Source organism: Anomaloglossus baeobatrachus, chromosome 2 (assembly GCF_048569485.1).
Source record: "Anomaloglossus baeobatrachus isolate aAnoBae1 chromosome 2, aAnoBae1.hap1, whole genome shotgun sequence".
Lineage (NCBI taxonomy): Eukaryota > Metazoa > Chordata > Amphibia > Anura > Aromobatidae > Anomaloglossus > Anomaloglossus baeobatrachus.
Window position 1 is genome coordinate 419,876,439 of NC_134354.1, and position 19,879 is coordinate 419,896,317.

Sequence of the window (19,879 nt, forward strand, 5' to 3'; positions counted from 1 at the left end):
TCCCCAAACCCTAATCTTTTCCCTTCACTTCCCAGCCCCCAAACCCTGCCCTCTGAACCCTTCTCACCCCCCGCATCCCTTGTCCTGTCATCCCCCTACCATCCGGGAAAAAAACGGCTTGACCCCTCCTTCCACTAGCCCACCTCCCACCCAAAGAGCAATTTCTGCTGCGCAGCTAGCTTTCTAGGCAGCAGCGCTATTGTGATGTCATCGGGGGGGCATTGTGACAAGCCGCCAGTGTTCCGTCTCTTCATGTTGTGCACTGTTCAAACGGAAAATACATCAACAGGCAGGCTACAGAAAAGCTTACTAACAAAGGTTAGAGAGGGGCTTTCTCAGAGGGCTTTTTACAGTTTGTCTATTCCCAATTAGCCGGTTTAGTATACTTAATGAAAGTACTAATTCTTTCATAGGCCGCCCATTCTTAGTATTTGACGTTCCTTATATTGTGGTATTAGGCTGCGCAGCAGGTTGCAACACACCTGTGGTCACTGCAGCAGCAGCAGCAGCAGCAATAGAATCCACTTTGTCCAAAAGGGATCTATTCCATTCAATTGCACATGATCTAGATTAGCCTGAGAACAAGATACTGCATGGGACATAGCAGAGTTGGTGAAGTTGAGTGGTGATGAGTTTGCCATTTGGATGAATAAAGCAAGTAAAAAGTGTGAAAGATAAAAAGCAAAAGGAGTTTGAAGTGTGAAAAGTGAATGGGCCAAATTGAGGTGCATATGAAGTTGTATGCTTTCTTTCAATTCATTAATCGGGCTAATATGAATCAGGTGAATCGAGTTCTGCTTTTGGAAACTGGGTTAAGAAGGGGTGCACCGCTCCTGGAGGTACTGCAATACCAGGTCAATGCGTGGAGTGGACAGAGCAAGCTCTTTTTCCATCTCCCTGTTCTAAAAATCCATTTAATATATGGTCCCCAGATAGGGGACGTATCAGATATTAAACTGATAAGAACAGATGAGATTTCATCCGCAAATTTCAGAAAACGGTCATCGGCCACCACACAAAAGCGCAGTGCCGCAGGTGATCGCCTCCCGAGCCCAGGAACCACCAGCCATAAGGGGACGTAAGCACTAAAAGGCGCAACAATCCCCGAGGCCGGCGATTGTGCAAGCCCGGGCCCCTCCCAGCCAAGACCAAGGCAAACCCAATGAAGGGACTACACTTGATCTTAGCCAAAAGGCCGAGAAGCGATAACCAGAATTGGTTTGGGCCTCGAGTGGCACCCTGGCCTATGCCGGACACATGTTAGGGAGAGAGAGTGAGCGGGAGACAAACCCACGCCTACAGAAGACATTTTGTCACCCAAGCCAACCCTTGAAAAGGCTGCTTTGCACAGCAAAAACACGAAGAATGGTGCGTTTTGCAGCCGCCGCCCACTGCAATGAATCTGAATAACTCCTCCTTTTGGGCACAAGCACCTCCCCTGCCCCTTGCAGTCTTTCCAATTCATGATACAAAAAGACGGACAGGACAGGTCGCCTGACTTTCCGTCACTGCCACCCTTTGCCATCCTTACCTGTAGAAAGCCCTTTCATCATCCCCAAACCCTAATCTTTTCCCTTCACTTCCCAGCCCCCAAACCCTGCCCTCTGAACCCTTCTCACCCCCCGCATCCCTTGTCCTGTCATCCCCCTACCATCCGGGAAAAAAACGGCTTGACCCCTCCTTCCACTAGCCCACCTCCCACCCAAAGAGCAATTTCTGCTGCGCAGCTAGCTTTCTAGGCAGCAGCGCTATTGTGATGTCATCGGGGGGGCATTGTGACAAGCCGCCAGTGTTCCGTCTCTTCATGTTGTGCACTGTTCAAACGGAAAATACATCAACAGGCAGGCTACAGAAAAGCTTACTAACAAAGGTTAGAGAGGGGCTTTCTCAGAGGGCTTTTTACAGTTTGTCTATTCCCAATTAGCCGGTTTAGTATACTTAATGAAAGTACTAATTCTTTCATAGGCCGCCCATTCTTAGTATTTGACGTTCCTTATATTGTGGTATTAGGCTGCGCAGCAGGTTGCAACACACCTGTGGTCACTGCAGCAGCAGCAGCAGCAGCAATAGAATCCACTTTGTCCAAAAGGGATCTATTCCATTCAATTGCACATGATCTAGATTAGCCTGAGAACAAGATACTGCATGGGACATAGCAGAGTTGGTGAAGTTGAGTGGTGATGAGTTTGCCATTTGGATGAATAAAGCAAGTAAAAAGTGTGAAAGATAAAAAGCAAAAGGAGTTTGAAGTGTGAAAAGTGAATGGGCCAAATTGAGGTGCATATGAAGTTGTATGCTTTCTTTCAATTCATTAATCGGGCTAATATGAATCAGGTGAATCGAGTTCTGCTTTTGGAAACTGGGTTAAGAAGGGGTGCACCGCTCCTGGAGGTACTGCAATACCAGGTCAATGCGTGGAGTGGACAGAGCAAGCTCTTTTTCCATCTCCCTGTTCTAAAAATCCATTTAATATATGGTCCCCAGATAGGGGACGTATCAGATATTAAACTGATAAGAACAGATTTTTGATTTATTGAAGCTTTCCAAAGCACCACAAAAAATGCATGACCGAAGTCACACCAAAAACAGTGCAAAGGCTAGGATTCGTGTGGACCCCACCGTGAGGAGAGGGTCCCCAAAAATCAACCCCGTCCCTCCGAGCCAGAAGGCCACAGCAAGGGTCAGGGATCTTCGGTGCTCCCCCAAGCCGAAGCCTGGTTGAGCCTTGTCGTTGCTCCCAGCGTCCACCCAGGCATCTTACCCAAGTGGAGTAGAGAGCTACTAGTTGTTGGTTTCGCAGCCGAAACTGCCCGGACCGTCAACCGGTGTTGGTTTCTCAGCCCAAGGCTAACCGGACCTCCAACCGGGTGTTGGTTTCTCAGCCGAAGCTGACCCAGACCTCCAACCGGGTGTTGGTTTCTCAGCCGAAGCTGACCCAGACCTCCAATCGGGTGTTAGTTTCTCAGCCCAAAGCTGACCAGACCTCCGACCAGATACTACACTTGATCTTAGCCAAAAGGCCGAGAAGCGATAACCAGAATTGGTTTGGGCCTCGAGTGGCACCCTGGCCTATGCCGGACACATGTTAGGGAGAGAGAGTGAGCGGGAGACAAACCCACGCCTACAGAAGACATTTTGTCACCCAAGCCAACCCTTGAAAAGGCTGCTTTGCACAGCAAAAACACGAAGAATGGTGCGTTTTGCAGCCGCCGCCCACTGCAATGAATCTGAATAACTCCTCCTTTTGGGCACAAGCACCTCCCCTGCCCCTTGCAGTCTTTCCAATTCATGATACAAAAAGACGGACAGGACAGGTCGCCTGACTTTCCGTCACTGCCACCCTTTGCCATCCTTACCTGTAGAAAGCCCTTTCATCATCCCCAAACCCTAATCTTTTCCCTTCACTTCCCAGCCCCCAAACCCTGCCCTCTGAACCCTTCTCACCCCCCGCATCCCTTGTCCTGTCATCCCCCTACCATCCGGGAAAAAACGGCTTGACCCCTCCTTCCACTAGCCCACCTCCCACCCAAAGAGCAATTTCTGCTGCGCAGCTAGCTTTCTAGGCAGCAGCGCTATTGTGATGTCATCAGGGGGGCATTGTGACAAGCCGCCAGTGTTCCGTCTCTTCATGTTGTGCACTGTTCAAACGGAAAATACATCAACAGGCAGGCTACAGAAAAGCTTACTAACAAAGGTTAGAGAGGGGCTTTGTCAGAGGGCTTTTTACAGTTTGTCTATTCCCAATTAGCCGGTTTAGTATACTTAATGAAAGTACTAATTCTTTCATAGGCCGCCCATTCTTAGTATTTGACGTTCCTTATATTGTGGTATTAGGCTGCGCAGCAGGTTGCAACACACCTGTGGTCACTGCAGCAGCAGCAGCAGCAGCAATAGAATCCACTTTGTCCAAAAGGGATCTATTCCATTCAATTGCACATGATCTAGATTAGCCTGAGAACAAGATACTGCATGGGACATAGCAGAGTTGGTGAAGTTGAGTGGTGATGAGTTTGCCATTTGGATGAATAAAGCAAGTAAAAAGTGTGAAAGATAAAAAGCAAAAGGAGTTTGAAGTGTGAAAAGTGAATGGGCCAAATTGAGGTGCATATGAAGTTGTATGCTTTCTTTCAATTCATTAATCGGGCTAATATGAATCAGGTGAATCGAGTTCTGCTTTTGGAAACTGGGTTAAGAAGGGGTGCACCGCTCCTGGAGGTACTGCAATACCAGGTCAATGCGTGGAGTGGACAGAGCAAGCTCTTTTTCCATCTCCCTGTTCTAAAAATCCATTTAATATATGGTCCCCAGATAGGGGACGTATCAGATATTAAACTGATAAGAACAGATTTTTTTTTTTTTTTTTTTTTTTTTTGAAGGATGAGTTTGAAAATAATAAAGTGACCGCCTCTCGTTGCCCAGGTAACCGTCCGTCACAAGAGGGCTATGACATCCTACGATGCACACTCCCCCAAGGCCAGCAGTTGTGCAATACCCTGGCACCTTTCAGCACCAACCAAGGTAGTACCCTCCCAAACTACACTTGATCTTAGCCAAAAGGCCGAGAAGCGATAACCAGAATTGGTTTGGGCCTCGAGTGGCACCCTGGCCTATGCCGGACACATGTTAGGGAGAGAGAGTGAGCGGGAGACAAACCCACGCCTACAGAAGACATTTTGTCACCCAAGCCAACCCTTGAAAAGGCTGCTTTGCACAGCAAAAACACGAAGAATGGTGCGTTTTGCAGCCGCCGCCCACTGCAATGAATCTGAATAACTCCTCCTTTTGGGCACAAGCACCTCCCCTGCCCCTTGCAGTCTTTCCAATTCATGATACAAAAAGACGGACAGGACAGGTCGCCTGACTTTCCGTCACTGCCACCCTTTGCCATCCTTACCTGTAGAAAGCCCTTTCATCATCCCCAAACCCTAATCTTTTCCCTTCACTTCCCAGCCCCCAAACCCTGCCCTCTGAACCCTTCTCACCCCCCGCATCCCTTGTCCTGTCATCCCCCTACCATCCGGGAAAAAAACGGCTTGACCCCTCCTTCCACTAGCCCACCTCCCACCCAAAGAGCAATTTCTGCTGCGCAGCTAGCTTTCTAGGCAGCAGCGCTATTGTGATGTCATCGGGGGGGCATTGTGACAAGCCGCCAGTGTTCCGTCTCTTCATGTTGTGCACTGTTCAAACGGAAAATACATCAACAGGCAGGCTACAGAAAAGCTTACTAACAAAGGTTAGAGAGGGGCTTTCTCAGAGGACTTTTTACAGTTTGTCTATTCCCAATTAGCCGGTTTAGTATACTTAATGAAAGTACTAATTCTTTCATAGGCCGCCCATTCTTAGTATTTGACGTTCCTTATATTGTGGTATTAGGCTGCGCAGCAGGTTGCAACACACCTGTGGTCACTGCAGCAGCAGCAGCAGCAGCAATAGAATCCACTTTGTCCAAAAGGGATCTATTCCATTCAATTGCACATGATCTAGATTAGCCTGAGAACAAGATACTGCATGGGACATAGCAGAGTTGGTGAAGTTGAGTGGTGATGAGTTTGCCATTTGGATGAATAAAGCAAGTAAAAAGTGTGAAAGATAAAAAGCAAAAGGAGTTTGAAGTGTGAAAAGTGAATGGGCCAAATTGAGGTGCATATGAAGTTGTATGCTTTCTTTCAATTCATTAATCGGGCTAATATGAATCAGGTGAATCGAGTTCTGCTTTTGGAAACTGGGTTAAGAAGGGGTGCACCGCTCCTGGAGGTACTGCAATACCAGGTCAATGCGTGGAGTGGACAGAGCAAGCTCTTTTTCCATCTCCCTGTTCTAAAAATCCATTTAATATATGGTCCCCAGATAGGGGACGTATCAGATATTAAACTGATAAGAACAGATTTTTTTTTTTTTTTTTTTTTTTTTTTTAGATTTCATCCGCAATTTTCAGAATCAAGGTAGCCCCGAAGGCCAGCAGGCCACCACACAAAAGCGCAGTGCCTGGGTGATCGCCTCCCGAGCCCAGGAACCACCAGCCACAAGGGGACGTAAGCACCAAAAGGCGCAACAATCCCCGAGGCCGGCGGTTGTGCAAGCCCGGGCCCCTCCCAGCCAAGACCAAGGCAAACCCAATGAAGGGACTACACTTGATCTTAGCCAAAAGGCCGAGAAGCGATAACCAGAATTGGTTTGGGCCTCGAGTGGCACCCTGGCCTATGCCGGACACATGTTAGGGAGAGAGAGTGAGCGGGAGACAAACCCACGCCTACAGAAGACATTTTGTCACCCAAGCCAACCCTTGAAAAGGCTGCTTTGCACAGCAAAAACACGAAGAATGGTGCGTTTTGCAGCCGCCGCCCACTGCAATGAATCTGAATAACTCCTCCTTTTGGGCACAAGCACCTCCCCTGCCCCTTGCAGTCTTTCCAATTCATGATACAAAAAGACGGACAGGACAGGTCGCCTGACTTTCCGTCACTGCCACCCTTTGCCATCCTTACCTGTAGAAAGCCCTTTCATCATCCCCAAACCCTAATCTTTTCCCTTCACTTCCCAGCCCCCAAACCCTGCCCTCTGAACCCTTCTCACCCCCCGCATCCCTTGTCCTGTCATCCCCCTACCATCCGGGAAAAAAACGGCTTGACCCCTCCTTCCACTAGCCCACCTCCCACCCAAAGAGCAATTTCTGCTGCGCAGCTAGCTTTCTAGGCAGCAGCGCTATTGTGATGTCATCGGGGGGGCATTGTGACAAGCCGCCAGTGTTCCGTCTCTTCATGTTGTGCACTGTTCAAACGGAAAATACATCAACAGGCAGGCTACAGAAAAGCTTACTAACAAAGGTTAGAGAGGGGCTTTCTCAGAGGGCTTTTTACAGTTTGTCTATTCCCAATTAGCCGGTTTAGTATACTTAATGAAAGTACTAATTCTTTCATAGGCCGCCCATTCTTAGTATTTGACGTTCCTTATATTGTGGTATTAGGCTGCGCAGCAGGTTGCAACACACCTGTGGTCACTGCAGCAGCAGCAGCAGCAGCAATAGAATCCACTTTGTCCAAAAGGGATCTATTCCATTCAATTGCACATGATCTAGATTAGCCTGAGAACAAGATACTGCATGGGACATAGCAGAGTTGGTGAAGTTGAGTGGTGATGAGTTTGCCATTTGGATGAATAAAGCAAGTAAAAAGTGTGAAAGATAAAAAGCAAAAGGAGTTTGAAGTGTGAAAAGTGAATGGGCCAAATTGAGGTGCATATGAAGTTGTATGCTTTCTTTCAATTCATTAATCGGGCTAATATGAATCAGGTGAATCGAGTTCTGCTTTTGGAAACTGGGTTAAGAAGGGGTGCACCGCTCCTGGAGGTACTGCAATACCAGGTCAATGCGTGGAGTGGACAGAGCAAGCTCTTTTTCCATCTCCCTGTTCTAAAAATCCATTTAATATATGGTCCCCAGATAGGGGACGTATCAGATATTAAACTGATAAGAACAGATTTTGATTTAATGAAGCTTTCCAAAGCACCACAAAAAATGCATGACCGAAGTCACACCAAAAACAGTGCAAAGGCTAGGATTCGTGTGGACCCCACCGTGAGGAGAGGGTCCCCAAAAATCAACCCCGTCCCTCCGAGCCAGAAGGCCACAGCAAGGGTCAGGGATCTTCGGTGCTCCCCCAAGCCGAAGCCTGGTTGAGCCTTGTCGTTGCTCCCAGCGTCCACCCAGGCATCTTACCCAAGTGGAGTAGAGAGCTACTAGTTGTTGGTTTCGCAGCCGAAACTGCCCGGACCGTCAACCGGTGTTGGTTTCTCAGCCCAAGATTAACCGGACCTCCAACCGGGTGTTGGTTTCTCAGCCGAAGCTGACCCAGACCTCCAACCGGGTGTTGGTTTCTCAGCCGAAGCTGACCCAGACCTCCAACCGGGTGTTAGTTTCTCAGCCCAAAGCTGACCAGACCTCCGACCGGGATTGTAAAAATTTCCCTTCCTAGCCAGAAGGCCGGGATAGGGTAATATGCTCAAAAAGTATGAAAAGGCAAGGTACGGTGTGCTACAGAGCCCAAGGCTTGCCGGGGTCCCAAGCCAGCAAGCTCAAACTCACTCCAGGGTCGTCAGTCCTGGGGCACGTTGTACCATAGCCCCCCACCCTTACTCAGTCTAATAGCCTCGATCCTGGTAGGGCCATGTTTTCCTCTAGATGAATATACTATCCACCCAGAGTACTAGCAAGCGCAACCTTCCAGTGTGCATTGTATCATTGTACTAAGGTGGCCTGGAGCTTAAACCACCTCTTCGAACAACACTACACTTGATCTTAGCCAAAAGGCCGAGAAGCGATAACCAGAATTGGTTTGGGCCTCGAGTGGCACCCTGGCCTATGCCGGACACATGTTAGGGAGAGAGAGTGAGCGGGAGACAAACCCACGCCTACAGAAGACATTTTGTCACCCAAGCCAACCCTTGAAAAGGCTGCTTTGCACAGCAAAAACACGAAGAATGGTGCGTTTTGCAGCCGCCGCCCACTGCAATGAATCTGAATAACTCCTCCTTTTGGGCACAAGCACCTCCCCTGCCCCTTGCAGTCTTTCCAATTCATGATACAAAAAGACGGACAGGACAGGTCGCCTGACTTTCCGTCACTGCCACCCTTTGCCATCCTTACCTGTAGAAAGCCCTTTCATCATCCCCAAACCCTAATCTTTTCCCTTCACTTCCCAGCCCCCAAACCCTGCCCTCTGAACCCTTCTCACCCCCCGCATCCCTTGTCCTGTCATCCCCCTACCATCCGGGAAAAAAACGGCTTGACCCCCTCCTTCCACTAGCCCACCTCCCACCCAAAGAGCAATTTCTGCTGCGCAGCTAGCTTTCTAGGCAGCAGCGCTATTGTGATGTCATCGGGGGGGCATTGTGACAAGCCGCCAGTGTTCCGTCTCTTCATGTTGTGCACTGTTCAAACGGAAAATACATCAACAGGCAGGCTACAGAAAAGCTTACTAACAAAGGTTAGAGAGGGGCTTTCTCAGAGGGCTTTTTACAGTTTGTCTATTCCCAATTAGCCGGTTTAGTATACTTAATGAAAGTACTAATTCTTTCATAGGCCGCCCATTCTTAGTATTTGACGTTCCTTATATTGTGGTATTAGGCTGCGCAGCAGGTTGCAACACACCTGTGGTCACTGCAGCAGCAGCAGCAGCAGCAATAGAATCCACTTTGTCCAAAAGGGATCTATTCCATTCAATTGCACATGATCTAGATTAGCCTGAGAACAAGATACTGCATGGGACATAGCAGAGTTGGTGAAGTTGAGTGGTGATGAGTTTGCCATTTGGATGAATAAAGCAAGTAAAAAGTGTGAAAGATAAAAAGCAAAAGGAGTTTGAAGTGTGAAAAGTGAATGGGCCAAATTGAGGTGCATATGAAGTTGTATGCTTTCTTTCAATTCATTAATCGGGCTAATATGAATCAGGTGAATCGAGTTCTGCTTTTGGAAACTGGGTTAAGAAGGGGTGCACCGCTCCTGGAGGTACTGCAATACCAGGTCAATGCGTGGAGTGGACAGAGCAAGCTCTTTTTCCATCTCCCTGTTCTAAAAATCCATTTAATATATGGTCCCCAGATAGGGGACGTATCAGATATTAAACTGATAAGAACAGATGAGATTACATCCGCAAATTTCAGAAAACGGTCATCGGCCATCACACAAAAGCGCAGTGCCGCAGGTGATCGCCTCCCGAGCCCAGGAACCACCAGCCATAAGGGGACGTAAGCACCAAAAGGCGCAACAATCCCCAAGGCCGGCGGTTGTGCAAGCCCGGGCCCCTCCCAGCCAAGACCAAGGCAAACCCAATGAAGGGACTACACTTGATCTTAGCCAAAAGGCCGAGAAGCGATAACCAGAATTGGTTTGGGCCTCGAGTGGCACCCTGGCCTATGCCGGACACATGTTAGGGAGAGAGAGTGAGCGGGAGACAAACCCACGCCTACAGAAGACATTTTGTCACCCAAGCCAACCCTTGAAAAGGCTGCTTTGCACAGCAAAAACACGAAGAATGGTGCGTTTTGCAGCCGCCGCCCACTGCAATGAATCTGAATAACTCCTCCTTTTGGGCACAAGCACCTCCCCTGCCCCTTGCAGTCTTTCCAATTCATGATACAAAAAGACGGACAGGACAGGTCGCCTGACTTTCCGTCACTGCCACCCTTTGCCATCCTTACCTGTAGAAAGCCCTTTCATCATCCCCAAACCCTAATCTTTTCCCTTCACTTCCCAGCCCCCAAACCCTGCCCTCTGAACCCTTCTCACCCCCCGCATCCCTTGTCCTGTCGTCCCCCTACCATCCGGGAAAAAAACGGCTTGACCCCTCCTTCCACTAGCCCACCTCCCACCCAAAGAGCAATTTCTGCTGCGCAGCTAGCTTTCTAGGCAGCAGCGCTATTGTGATGTCATCGGGGGGGCATTGTGACAAGCCGCCAGTGTTCCGTCTCTTCATGTTGTGCACTGTTCAAACGGAAAATACATCAACAGGCAGGCTACAGAAAAGCTTACTAACAAAGGTTAGAGAGGGGCTTTCTCAGAGGGCTTTTTACAGTTTGTCTATTCCCAATTAGCCGGTTTAGTATACTTAATGAAAGTACTAATTCTTTCATAGGCCGCCCATTCTTAGTATTTGACGTTCCTTATATTGTGGTATTAGGCTGCGCAGCAGGTTGCAACACACCTGTGGTCACTGCAGCAGCAGCAGCAGCAGCAATAGAATCCACTTTGTCCAAAAGGGATCTATTCCATTCAATTGCACATGATCTAGATTAGCCTGAGAACAAGATACTGCATGGGACATAGCAGAGTTGGTGAAGTTGAGTGGTGATGAGTTTGCCATTTGGATGAATAAAGCAAGTAAAAAGTGTGAAAGATAAAAAGCAAAAGGAGTTTGAAGTGTGAAAAGTGAATGGGCCAAATTGAGGTGCATATGAAGTTGTATGCTTTCTTTCAATTCATTAATCGGGCTAATATGAATCAGGTGAATCGAGTTCTGCTTTTGGAAACTGGGTTAAGAAGGGGTGCACCGCTCCTGGAGGTACTGCAATACCAGGTCAATGCGTGGAGTGGACAGAGCAAGCTCTTTTTCCATCTCCCTGTTCTAAAAATCCATTTAATATATGGTCCCCAGATAGGGGACGTATCAGATATTAAACTGATAAGAACAGATGAGATTACATCCGTAAATTTCAGAAAACGGTCATCGGCCACCACACAAAAGCGCAGTGCCGCAGGTGATCGCCTCCCGAGCCCAGGAACCACCAGCCATAAGGGGACGTAAGCACCAAAAGGCGCAACAATCCCCGAGGCCGGCGGTTGTGCAAGCCCGGGCCCCTCCCAGCCAAGACCAAGGCAAACCCAATGAAGGGACTACACTTGATCTTAGCCAAAAGGCCGAGAAGCGATAACCAGAATTGGTTTGGGCCTCGAGTGGCACCCTGGCCTATGCCGGACACATGTTAGGGAGAGAGAGTGAGCGGGAGACAAACCCACGCCTACAGAAGACATTTTGTCACCCAAGCCAACCCTTGAAAAGGCTGCTTTGCACAGCAAAAACACGAAGAATGGTGCGTTTTGCAGCCGCCGCCCACTGCAATGAATCTGAATAACTCCTCCTTTTGGGCACAAGCACCTCCCCTGCCCCTTGCAGTCTTTCCAATTCATGATACAAAAAGACGGACAGGACAGGTCGCCTGACTTTCCGTCACTGCCACCCTTTGCCATCCTTACCTGTAGAAAGCCCTTTCATCATCCCCAAACCCTAATCTTTTCCCTTCACTTCCCAGCCCCCAAACCCTGCCCTCTGAACCCTTCTCACCCCCCGCATCCCTTGTCCTGTCATCCCCCTACCATCCGGGAAAAAAACGGCTTGACCCCTCCTTCCACTAGCCCACCTCCCACCCAAAGAGCAATTTCTGCTGCGCAGCTAGCTTTCTAGGCAGCAGCGCTATTGTGATGTCATCGGGGGGGCATTGTGACAAGCCGCCAGTGTTCCGTCTCTTCATGTTGTGCACTGTTCAAACGGAAAATACATCAACAGGCAGGCTACAGAAAAGCTTACTAACAAAGGTTAGAGAGGGGCTTTCTCAGAGGGCTTTTTACAGTTTGTCTATTCCCAATTAGCTGGTTTAGTATACTTAATGAAAGTACTAATTCTTTCATAGGCCGCCCATTCTTAGTATTTGACGTTCCTTATATTGTGGTATTAGGCTGCGCAGCAGGTTGCAACACACCTGTGGTCACTGCAGCAGCAGCAGCAGCAATAGAATCCACTTTGTCCAAAAGGGATCTATTCCATTCAATTGCACATGATCTAGATTAGCCTGAGAACAAGATACTGCATGGGACATAGCAGAGTTGGTGAAGTTGAGTGGTGATGAGTTTGCCATTTGGATGAATAAAGCAAGTAAAAAGTGTGAAAGATAAAAAGCAAAAGGAGTTTGAAGTGTGAAAAGTGAATGGGCCAAATTGAGGTGCATATGAAGTTGTATGCTTTCTTTCAATTCATTAATCGGGCTAATATGAATCAGGTGAATCGAGTTCTGCTTTTGGAAACTGGGTTAAGAAGGGGTGCACCGCTCCTGGAGGTACTGCAATACCAGGTCAATGCGTGGAGTGGATAGAGCAAGCTCTTTTTCCATCTCCCTGTTCTAAAAATCCATTTAATATATGGTCCCCAGATAGGGGACGTATCAGATATTAAACTGATAAGAACAGATGAGATTTCATCCGCAATTTTCAGAATCAAGGTAGCCCCGAAGGCCAGCAGGCCACCACACAAAAGCGCAGTGCCTGGGTGATCGCCTCCCGAGCCCAGGAACCACCAGCCACAAGGGGACGTAAGCACCAAAAGGCGCAACAATCCCCGAGGCCGGCGGTTGTGCAAGCCCGGGCCCCTCCCAGCCAAGACCAAGGCAAACCCAATGAAGGGACTACACTTGATCTTAGCCAAAAGGCCGAGAAGCGATAACCAGAATTGGTTTGGGCCTCGAGTGGCACCCTGGCCTATGCCGGACACATGTTAGGGAGAGAGAGTGAGCGGGAGACAAACCCACGCCTACAGAAGACATTTTGTCACCCAAGCCAACCCTTGAAAAGGCTGCTTTGCACAGCAAAAACACGAAGAATGGTGCGTTTTGCAGCCGCCGCCCACTGCAATGAATCTGAATAACTCCTCCTTTTGGGCACAAGCACCTCCCCTGCCCCTTGCAGTCTTTCCAATTCATGATACAAAAAGACGGACAGGACAGGTCGCCTGACTTTCCGTCACTGCCACCCTTTGCCATCCTTACCTGTAGAAAGCCCTTTCATCATCCCCAAACCCTAATCTTTTCCCTTCACTTCCCAGCCCCCAAACCCTGCCCTCTGAACCCTTCTCACCCCCCGCATCCCTTGTCCTGTCATCCCCCTACCATCCGGGAAAAAAACGGCTTGACCCCTCCTTCCACTAGCCCACCTCCCACCCAAAGAGCAATTTCTGCTGCGCAGCTAGCTTTCTAGGCAGCAGCGCTATTGTGATGTCATCGGGGGGGCATTGTGACAAGCCGCCAGTGTTCCGTCTCTTCATGTTGTGCACTGTTCAAACGGAAAATACATCAACAGGCAGGCTACAGAAAAGCTTACTAACAAAGGTTAGAGAGGGGCTTTCTCAGAGGGCTTTTTACAGTTTGTCTATTCCCAATTAGCCGGTTTAGTATACTTAATGAAAGTACTAATTCTTTCATAGGCCGCCCATTCTTAGTATTTGACGTTCCTTATATTGTGGTATTAGGCTGCGCAGCAGGTTGCAACACACCTGTGGTCACTGCAGCAGCAGCAGCAGCAGCAATAGAATCCACTTTGTCCAAAAGGGATCTATTCCATTCAATTGCACATGATCTAGATTAGCCTGAGAACAAGATACTGCATGGGACATAGCAGAGTTGGTGAAGTTGAGTGGTGATGAGTTTGCCATTTGGATGAATAAAGCAAGTAAAAAGTGTGAAAGATAAAAAGCAAAAGGAGTTTGAAGTGTGAAAAGTGAATGGGCCAAATTGAGGTGCATATGAAGTTGTATGCTTTCTTTCAATTCATTAATCGGGCTAATATGAATCAGGTGAATCGAGTTCTGCTTTTGGAAACTGGGTTAAGAAGGGGTGCACCGCTCCTGGAGGTACTGCAATACCAGGTCAATGCGTGGAGTGGACAGAGCAAGCTCTTTTTCCATCTCCCTGTTCTAAAAATCCATTTAATATATGGTCCCCAGATAGGGGACGTATCAGATATTAAACTGATAAGAACAGATGAGATTTCATCCGCAAATTTCAGAAAACGGTCATCGGCCACCACACAAAAGCGCAGTGCCGCAGGTGATCGCCTCCCGAGCCCAGGAACCACCAGCCATAAGGGGACGTAAGCACCAAAAGGCGCAACAATCCCCGAGGCCGGCGGTTGTGCAAGCCCGGGCCCCTCCCAGCCAAGACCAAGGCAAACCCAATGAAGGGACTACACTTGATCTTAGCCAAAAGGCCGAGAAGCGATAACCAGAATTGGTTTGGGCCTCGAGTGGCACCCTGGCCTATGCCGGACACATGTTAGGGAGAGAGAGTGAGCGGGAGACAAACCCACGCCTACAGAAGACATTTTGTCACCCAAGCCAACCCTTGAAAAGGCTGCTTTGCACAGCAAAAACACGAAGAATGGTGCGTTTTGCAGCCGCCGCCCACTGCAATGAATCTGAATAACTCCTCCTTTTGGGCACAAGCACCTCCCCTGCCCCTTGCAGTCTTTCCAATTCATGATACAAAAAGACGGACAGGACAGGTCGCCTGACTTTCCGTCACTGCCACCCTTTGCCATCCTTACCTGTAGAAAGCCCTTTCATCATCCCCAAACCCTAATCTTTTCCCTTCACTTCCCAGCCCCCAAACCCTGCCCTCTGAACCCTTCTCACCCCCCGCATCCCTTGTCCTGTCATCCCCCTACCATCCGGGAAAAAAACGGCTTGACCCCTCCTTCCACTAGCCCACCTCCCACCCAAAGAGCAATTTCTGCTGCGCAGCTAGCTTTCTAGGCAGCAGCGCTATTGTGATGTCATCGGGGGGGCATTGTGACAAGCCGCCAGTGTTCCGTCTCTTCATGTTGTGCACTGTTCAAACGGAAAATACATCAACAGGCAGGCTACAGAAAAGCTTACTAACAAAGGTTAGAGAGGGGCTTTCTCAGAGGGCTTTTTACAGTTTGTCTATTCCCAATTAGCCGGTTTAGTATACTTAATGAAAGTACTAATTCTTTCATAGGCCGCCCATTCTTAGTATTTGACGTTCCTTATATTGTGGTATTAGGCTGCGCAGCAGGTTGCAACACACCTGTGGTCACTGCAGCAGCAGCAGCAGCAGCAATAGAATCCACTTTGTCCAAAAGGGATCTATTCCATTCAATTGCACATGATCTAGATTAGCCTGAGAACAAGATACTGCATGGGACATAGCAGAGTTGGTGAAGTTGAGTGGTGATGAGTTTGCCATTTGGATGAATAAAGCAAGTAAAAAGTGTGAAAGATAAAAAGCAAAAGGAGTTTGAAGTGTGAAAAGTGAATGGGCCAAATTGAGGTGCATATGAAGTTGTATGCTTTCTTTCAATTCATTAATCGGGCTAATATGAATCAGGTGAATCGAGTTCTGCTTTTGGAAACTGGGTTAAGAAGGGGTGCACCGCTCCTGGAGGTACTGCAATACCAGGTCAATGCGTGGAGTGGACAGAGCAAGCTCTTTTTCCATCTCCCTGTTCTAAAAATCCATTTAATATATGGTCCCCAGATAGGGGACGTATCAGATATTAAACTGATAAGAACAGATGAGATTTCATCCACAAATTTCAGAAAACGGTCATCGGCCACCACACAAAAGCGCAGTGCCGCAGGTGATCGCCTCCCGAGCCCAGGAACCACCAGCCATAAGGGGAGGTAAGCACCAAAAGGCGCAACAATCCCCGAGGCCGGCGGTTGTGCAAGCCCGGGCCCCTCCCAGCCAAGACCAAGGCAAACCCAATGAAGGGACTGCACTTGATCTTAGCCAAAAGGCCGAGAAGCGATAACCAGAATTGGTTTGGGCCTCGAGTGGCACCCTGGCCTCTGCCGGACACATGTTAGGGAGAGAGAGTGAGCGGGAGACAAACCCACGCCTACAGAAGACATTTTGTCACCCAAGCCAACCCTTGAAAAGGCTGCTTTGCACAGCAAAAACACGAAGAATGGTGCGTTTTGCAGCCGCCGCCCACTGCAATGAATCTGAATAACTCCTCCTTTTGGGCACAAGCACCTCCCCTGCCCCTTGCAGTCTTTCCAATTCATGATACAAAAAGACGGACAGGACAGGTCGCCTGACTTTCCGTCACTGCCACCCTTTGCCATCCTTACCTGTAGAAAGCCCTTTCATCATCCCCAAACCCTAATCTTTTCCCTTCACTTCCCAGCCCCCAAACCCTGCCCTCTGAACCCTTCTCACCCCCCGCATCCCTTGTCCTGTCATCCCCCTACCATCCGGGAAAAAAACGGCTTGACCCCTCCTTCCACTAGCCCACCTCCCACCCAAAGAGCAATTTCTGCTGCGCAGCTAGCTTTCTAGGCAGCAGCGCTATTGTGATGTCATCGGGGGGGCATTGTGACAAGCCGCCAGTGTTCCGTCTCTTCATGTTGTGCACTGTTCAAACGGAAAATACATCAACAGGCAGGCTACAGAAAAGCTTACTAACAAAGGTTAGAGAGGGGCTTTCTCAGAGGGCTTTTTACAGTTTGTCTATTCCCAATTAGCCGGTTTAGTATACTTAATGAAAGTACTAATTCTTTCATAGGCCGCCCATTCTTAGTATTTGACGTTCCTTATATTGTGGTATTAGGCTGCGCAGCAGGTTGCAACACACCTGTGGTCACTGCAGCAGCAGCAGCAGCAGCAATAGAATCCACTTTGTCCAAAAGGGATCTATTCCATTCAATTGCACATGATCTAGATTAGCCTGAGAACAAGATACTGCATGGGACATAGCAGAGTTGGTGAAGTTGAGTGGTGATGAGTTTGCCATTTGGATGAATAAAGCAAGTAAAAAGTGTGAAAGATAAAAAGCAAAAGGAGTTTGAAGTGTGAAAAGTGAATGGGCCAAATTGAGGTGCATATGAAGTTGTATGCTTTCTTTCAATTCATTAATCGGGCTAATATGAATCAGGTGAATCGAGTTCTGCTTTTGGAAACTGGGTTAAGAAGGGGTGCACCGCTCCTGGAGGTACTGCAATACCAGGTCAATGCGTGGAGTGGACAGAGCAAGCTCTTTTTCCATCTCCCTGTTCTAAAAATCCATTTAATATATGGTCCCCAGATAGGGGACGTATCAGATATTAAACTGATAAGAACAGATGAGATTACATCCGTAAATTTCAGAAAACGGTCATCGGCCACCACACAAAAGCGCAGTGCCGCAGGTGATCGCCTCCCGAGCCCAGGAACCACCAGCCATAAGGGGACGTAAGCACCAAAAGGCGCAACAATCCCCGAGGCCGGCGGTTGTGCAAGCCCGGGCCCCTCCCAGCCAATACCAAGGCAAACCCAATGAAGGGACTACACTTGATCTTAGCCAAAAGGCCGAGAAGCGATAACCAGAATTGGTTTGGGCCTCGAGTGGCACCCTGGCCTATGCCGGACACATGTTAGGGAGAGAGAGTGAGCGGGAGACAAACCCACGCCTACAGAAGACATTTTGTCACCCAAGCCAACCCTTGAAAAGGCTGCTTTGCACAGCAAAAACACGAAGAATGGTGCGTTTTGCAGCCGCCGCCCACTGCAATGAATCTGAATAACTCCTCCTTTTGGGCACAAGCACCTCCCCTGCCCCTTGCAGTCTTTCCAATTCATGATACAAAAAGACGGACAGGACAGGTCGCCTGACTTTCCGTCACTGCCACCCTTTGCCATCCTTACCTGTAGAAAGCCCTTTCATCATCCCCAAACCCTAATCTTTTCCCTTCACTTCCCAGCCCCCAAACCCTGCCCTCTGAACCCTTCTCACCCCCCGCATCCCTTGTCCTGTCATCCCCCTACCATCCGGGAAAAAAACGGCTTGACCCCTCCTTCCACTAGCCCACCTCCCACCCAAAGAGCAATTTCTGCTGCGCAGCTAGCTTTCTAGGCAGCAGCGCTATTGTGATGTCATCGGGGGGGCATTGTGACAAGCCGCCAGTGTTCCGTCTCTTCATGTTGTGCACTGTTCAAACGGAAAATACATCAACAGGCAGGCTACAGAAAAGCTTACTAACAAAGGTTAGAGAGGGGCTTTCTCAGAGGGCTTTTTACAGTTTGTCTATTCCCAATTAGCTGGTTTAGTATACTTAATGAAAGTACTAATTCTTTCATAGGCCGCCCATTCTTAGTATTTGACGTTCCTTATATTGTGGTATTAGGCTGCGCAGCAGGTTGCAACACACCTGTGGTCACTGCAGCAGCAGCAGCAGCAGCAATAGAATCCACTTTGTCCAAAAGGGATCTATTCCATTCAATTGCACATGATCTAGATTAGCCTGAGAACAAGATACTGCATGGGACATAGCAGAGTTGGTGAAGTTGAGTGGTGATAAGTTTGCCATTTGGATGAATAAAGCAAGTAAAAAGTGTGAAAGATAAAAAGCAAAAGGAGTTTGAAGTGTGAAAAGTGAATGGGCCAAATTGAGGTGCATATGAAGTTGTATGCTTTCTTTCAATTCATTAATCGGGCTAATATGAATCAGGTGAATCGAGTTCTGCTTTTGGAAACTGGGTTAAGAAGGGGTGCACCGCTCCTGGAGGTACTGCAATACCAGGTCAATGCGTGGAGTGGATAGAGCAAGCTCTTTTTCCATCTCCCTGTTCTAAAAATCCATTTAATATATGGTCCCCAGATAGGGGACGTATCAGATATTAAACTGATAAGAACAGATGAGATTTCATCCGCAATTTTCAGAATCAAGGTAGCCCCGAAGGCCAGCAGGCCACCACACAAAAGCGCAGTGCCTGGGTGATCGCCTCCCGAGCCCAGGAACCACCAGCCACAAGGGGACGTAAGCACCAAAAGGCGCAACAATCCCCGAGGCCGGCGGTTGTGCAAGCCCGGGCCCCTCCCAGCCAAGACCAAGGCAAACCCAATGAAGGGACTACACTTGATCTTAGCCAAAAGGCCGAGAAGCGATAACCAGAATTGGTTTGGGCCTCGAGTGGCACCCTGGCCTATGCCGGACACATGTTAGGGAGAGAGAGTGAGCGGGAGACAAACCCACGCCTACAGAAGACATTTTGTCACCCAAGCCAACCCTTGAAAAGGCTGCTTTGCACAGCAAAAACACGAAGAATGGTGCGTTTTGCAGCCGCCGCCCACTGCAATGAATCTGAATAACTCCTCCTTTTGGGCACAAGCACCTCCCCTGCCCCTTGCAGTCTTTCCAATTCATGATACAAAAAGACGGACAGGACAGGTCGCCTGACTTTCCGTCACTGCCACCCTTTGCCATCCTTACCTGTAGAAAGCCCTTTCATCATCCCCAAACCCTAATCTTTTCCCTTCACTTCCCAGCCCCCAAACCCTGCCCTCTGAACCCTTCTCACCCCCCGCATCCCTTGTCCTGTCATCCCCCTACCATCCGGGAAAAAAACGGCTTGACCCCTCCTTCCACTAGCCCACCTCCCACCCAAAGAGCAATTTCTGCTGCGCAGCTAGCTTTCTAGGCAGCAGCGCTATTGTGATGTCATCGGGGGGGCATTGTGACAAGCCGCCAGTGTTCCGTCTCTTCATGTTGTGCACTGTTCAAACGGAAAATACATCAACAGGCAGGCTACAGAAAAGCTTACTAACAAAGGTTAGAGAGGG

The 19,879-nt window shown here is 48.8% G+C and overlaps 10 non-coding genes and 3 pseudogenes across 10 annotated transcripts; all 13 read right to left on the minus strand.

Moving 5' to 3' along the window:
- Positions 1 to 817: 817 nt before the first annotated feature.
- On the minus strand, positions 818 to 1,002 carry LOC142293264 (U2 spliceosomal RNA). The gene has a single exon (XR_012751240.1). It is a non-coding gene; the product is annotated as a U2 spliceosomal RNA (small nuclear RNA).
- A 1,367-nt stretch (positions 1,003 to 2,369) lies between these two features.
- LOC142293220 (U2 spliceosomal RNA) lies at positions 2,370 to 2,562 on the minus strand. The gene has a single exon (XR_012751204.1). It is a non-coding gene; the product is annotated as a U2 spliceosomal RNA (small nuclear RNA).
- A 384-nt stretch (positions 2,563 to 2,946) lies between these two features.
- Positions 2,947 to 3,032, minus strand: LOC142292725 (U2 spliceosomal RNA; annotated as a pseudogene).
- A 1,161-nt stretch (positions 3,033 to 4,193) lies between these two features.
- LOC142292602 (U2 spliceosomal RNA) lies at positions 4,194 to 4,394 on the minus strand (annotated as a pseudogene).
- A 1,338-nt stretch (positions 4,395 to 5,732) lies between these two features.
- Positions 5,733 to 5,946, minus strand: LOC142292633 (U2 spliceosomal RNA; annotated as a pseudogene).
- Positions 5,947 to 7,323: 1,377 nt separating this feature from the next.
- LOC142293204 (U2 spliceosomal RNA) lies at positions 7,324 to 7,519 on the minus strand. The gene has a single exon (XR_012751190.1). It is a non-coding gene; the product is annotated as a U2 spliceosomal RNA (small nuclear RNA).
- Positions 7,520 to 9,480: 1,961 nt separating this feature from the next.
- Positions 9,481 to 9,665, minus strand: LOC142292502 (U2 spliceosomal RNA). The gene has a single exon (XR_012750657.1). It is a non-coding gene; the product is annotated as a U2 spliceosomal RNA (small nuclear RNA).
- Positions 9,666 to 11,032: 1,367 nt separating this feature from the next.
- Positions 11,033 to 11,217, minus strand: LOC142292463 (U2 spliceosomal RNA). Its single transcript, XR_012750621.1, has one exon. It is a non-coding gene; the product is annotated as a U2 spliceosomal RNA (small nuclear RNA).
- Positions 11,218 to 12,581: 1,364 nt separating this feature from the next.
- Positions 12,582 to 12,765, minus strand: LOC142292451 (U2 spliceosomal RNA). Its single transcript, XR_012750612.1, has one exon. It is a non-coding gene; the product is annotated as a U2 spliceosomal RNA (small nuclear RNA).
- Positions 12,766 to 14,146: 1,381 nt separating this feature from the next.
- LOC142293265 (U2 spliceosomal RNA) lies at positions 14,147 to 14,331 on the minus strand. Its single transcript, XR_012751241.1, has one exon. It is a non-coding gene; the product is annotated as a U2 spliceosomal RNA (small nuclear RNA).
- Positions 14,332 to 15,698: 1,367 nt separating this feature from the next.
- On the minus strand, positions 15,699 to 15,883 carry LOC142293239 (U2 spliceosomal RNA). The gene has a single exon (XR_012751217.1). It is a non-coding gene; the product is annotated as a U2 spliceosomal RNA (small nuclear RNA).
- A 1,367-nt stretch (positions 15,884 to 17,250) lies between these two features.
- LOC142292464 (U2 spliceosomal RNA) lies at positions 17,251 to 17,435 on the minus strand. The gene has a single exon (XR_012750622.1). It is a non-coding gene; the product is annotated as a U2 spliceosomal RNA (small nuclear RNA).
- Positions 17,436 to 18,802: 1,367 nt separating this feature from the next.
- LOC142292452 (U2 spliceosomal RNA) lies at positions 18,803 to 18,986 on the minus strand. Its single transcript, XR_012750613.1, has one exon. It is a non-coding gene; the product is annotated as a U2 spliceosomal RNA (small nuclear RNA).
- Between the last annotated feature and the right edge of the window lie 893 nt (positions 18,987 to 19,879).